Source organism: Cryptomeria japonica, unplaced genomic scaffold (assembly GCF_030272615.1).
Source record: "Cryptomeria japonica unplaced genomic scaffold, Sugi_1.0 HiC_scaffold_199, whole genome shotgun sequence".
NCBI lineage: Eukaryota > Viridiplantae > Streptophyta > Pinopsida > Cupressales > Cupressaceae > Cryptomeria > Cryptomeria japonica.
Genome location: NW_026729021.1, coordinates 196,998 through 200,573, shown reverse-complemented (window position 1 = coordinate 200,573; position 3,576 = coordinate 196,998). Strand labels below are relative to the sequence as shown.

The following is a 3,576-nucleotide window of genomic DNA, read 5'->3' as shown; positions in this document are numbered from 1 at the left end:
ACCTTCGCCAGGGTGGGCGCCTTGGTGCGCACACCTTGGCTGGGCTGCGCACACCTTGGCACCCGCGTTTCCTTCATTTTAAATTTTTTTTTTTTACAATCTCTCAAGTGGGAAATTCTATAATCTCAACTTTTTTTGCCTTTTCAGGAAACTTTTGAATGGAGCGCATCATTGGTGCGCTCCGAAGTGTGCTCCAAAGCTCTCTCCAGCTGCGTGCACCTGCCCCGGCCGCGCACCCGGCCCCGCCCAGCTTCGCTCACCTGTCCCGGGCGTCTGGTGCGGAACCTTAGAGTAAGAAACATCACCGTGCACCTTGGCCAACGTGCGCGACTCGACCGAGCGCGCACTGGCCGAGGTGCACACCGATTTCACCTGGGTGCGTGCGCAGCACCTCGGGCGCACCGGGGTGCGCGCACAACGCCCGGGTTGCACCGTGGCCTGTGTGCTCGGGGCGCCTCGGGTGCGCGCTCGGTGTCGCCCCCCGCGCGCGCGGTAGTGCGGGCAGCGCACCCCGGCCCGGCCCGGCCCCGACGAGAACGCAAACGGGCAAAAGGTTTATTCAAATAGCATTGCGACGCCCGGCGAAAAACTAAAAAAGGGTGCAACACCGGGACTTCCCGGGAGGTCACCCATCCCAGTACTACTCCGGCCCAAGCGCGCTTAACTGCGGAGTTCTGATGGAATCCGGTGCACTAACGCTGGTATGATCGCACCCGTTATGAGCTTGTCGCAGTGTGTACTTAGCAAACCGCGACCCACGTGCGAATCCACCCCGGCCACCCACCCCCGTCGAGGTGCACACCCTCCCTCGCGAAGTGCGCCCCGTTCGCCAAGTGTGAGCCCTGCCCGGGTGCGCGCACCTTGCTAGGGCGTCGGGTGTGCACCCGGCCCGGCCTACGTGCGTGCACCTGGAGGGGGCGTCGTGTGCGTGCAGTGTCCCGTCTGCAACGCGGTGCCCACACACCACCTCGGGCGCAACGACCTGCGCTCACATGTGGGCCGAGTGCACCTTGGTGCATGTTCGGGGCGCCTCGGGTGCACGCTCGATCTTGCCCCGGTGCACCAAGGCGCTCGGTTTGCCCCGGGTGCGCACTTGGTGCAAGGTGGGCACCCAAAATAGGGATCAAGCACCAAAACACAAGTTTCGGGATGCAAAATGGGACCCAAGGACCACAAATGCGTTCCAAGACCCATGATGGGTCCACGAGAACAAAAATGTGTTCCGAGACTTAATAAACAAATATTGGGTTTTAGGAGAAGAAACATGCTCTGATGCCCAAAACGAGAATCGACCCCGAAAAGGCCACAGGCCAAAAGTGGGATGCGAGACAAAAAAAAATGGGACCCGAGGACCAAAATTGGGTTCCCAGGTCGAAGATAGGGCAACCGGACAAGAAACGACCTCTAAGGCTCGAAATGAGTCCCGACGACTAAAACTTGACAAGAAGCACCCATCAGGCACCCAACTCGACACCCATGGGATGCCGACCCACCCGGGCTTCCACCTAGCACACCTTGGCACCCACCCACCCTCGCACCCAACCTCGCACCCAACTTAGCACCTTTGAACCCACATTGGCACTCACCCTGACCCTGGCACCTTGGAACCCACATTGGCACTCACCTTGACCCTGGCACCCACCTTTGCACTCACCTTGGGACCCACCCTGGCTCCCACCTCGGCACCCACCCAGACACCCACCTTGGTTCCTTGGCACCCACCTTGGATCCTTGGCACCCACCCCGACACCCACCTTGGCACGCAACTTGGCTACTTGCCACCCACCTTGGCTCCTTGACGCCCACCCCGACAACCACCCCGTGACCTACCCTGGCTAGGGTTGGTGCACACCCACCCTGGTGCCCACCTTGGCACCCACCCTATGACCCACCTTGGCACGCACCTTAGTACCCACCCCGTTACCCACCCTAGGACCCACCCCGTGACCCACCTTGGCCAGGGTGGGTGCCTTGGTGCGCACAACTTGCCTGGGCTGCACACCAGGGCGGGCTCAAGATGGCACCCGCGTTCCGTTTTTTTTACTATCTTTCAAAACGGAAATTTTAAAATCTCATTTTTTTCTTTTTTTTGCCTTTTCTGGAAATTAGTGAAGGCAGCGCATCAAAGGTGCGCAATGCTGGTGCGAACCCGGGAGCGCTCCGATGTGTGCTCCAAGGTGCGGCGTGCACGAAGTCCGAGCCCGGTTTGCCCCGGGTGCGCACCTCGCGTGCACCTTCGCCGGGGTGAGCACCTTGGCTGGGTTGCGCGCCCTGGTGCGTACCAAGGAGCGCTCTGAAGTGTGCTCCAAGGTGCGGCGTGCACGAAGTCGGAGCCCGGTTTGCCCCGGGTGTGCACCTCGGGTGCGCACCTCGCGTGCACCTTCGCTGCGGTGGGCACCTTGGCTGGGTTGCGCGCCTTGGTGGGCACCATGCAGTGCACGAAGTCGGAGCCCGGTTTGCCCCGGGCGCGCACCTCCGCCAGGGTGGGCACCTTGGTGCGCACAACTTGCCTGGGCTGCGCATCAGGAAGGGCTCAAGATGGCACCCGCGTTCCGTTTTTTTCACTATCTTTCAGAACGGAAATTTTAAAATATCGTTTTTTTTTGCCTTTTCTGGAAATTAGTGAAGGCAGCGCATCAAAGGTGCGCAACGCTGGTGCGAACCTGGGAGCGCTCCGATGTGTGCTCCAAGGTGCGGCGTGCACGAAGTCGGAGCCCGGTTTGCCTCGGGTGCGCCCTGGTGGGCACCATGGTGCGCACCAAGGAGCGCTCCGAAGTGTGCTCCAAGGTGCGGCCTGCACGAAGTCGGAGCCCGGTTTGCCCCGGGTGTGCACCTCGGGTGGGCACCTTGGTGCGCATGCCTTGCCTGGGCTGCGCACCAGGGCGGGCTCAAGATGGCACCCGCGTTCCTTTTTTTTCACTATCTTTCAAAACGGAAATTTTAAAATCTCATTTTTTTTTGCCTTTTTCTGGAAATTAGTGAAGGCAGCGCATCAAAGGTGCGCACCTCGCTGCCCACCACGGTGCGCAACGCCGGTGGGCACCCGGGAGTGCTTCGAAGTGTGCTCCAAGGTGCTGCGTGCACGTTGTCGGAGCCCGGTTTGCCCCGGGTGCGCACCTCGCGTGCACCTTCGTCGGGGTGGGCACCTTGGCTTGGTTTGCCCCGGCTGCGCTCCGAAGCGGGGTTATTGGAGCGCCGCCTCTTTTTTTGTCGGAGCGTTTGGTGGGGTTTCTCGCATTGGCTCTTCCGAGGCCCGGTTGCCACCCTGGCGCGCACGAAGTCGGAAGTAGGGTTAATTGCCCGGGTGCGCACCTTTGCCAGGGTGGCACCTTACCTGGGCTGCGCACCAGGGCGGGCTCAAGATGGCACGCGCGTTCCGTTTTTTTCACTATCTTTCAAAACGGAAATTTTAAAATCTCCTTTTTTTTTTGCCTTTTCTGGAAATTAGTGAAGGCAGCGCATCAAAGGTGCGCACCTCGCTGCCCACCTTGGTGTGCTCTGAGGTGCGCACCCGGGAGCGCTACGAAGTGTGCTCCAAGGTGCGGCGTGCACGTTGTCGGAGCCCGGTTTGCCCCG

General features: G+C 60.5%; 1 non-coding gene across 1 annotated transcript; it reads right to left on the bottom strand.

Annotated features, from left to right (window-relative positions):
• Nucleotides 1–596: 596 nt before the first annotated feature.
• LOC131868216 (5S ribosomal RNA) lies at nucleotides 597–715 on the bottom strand. Its single transcript, XR_009366707.1, has one exon. It is a non-coding gene; the product is annotated as a 5S ribosomal RNA (ribosomal RNA).
• Nucleotides 716–3,576: the final 2,861 nt, after the last annotated feature.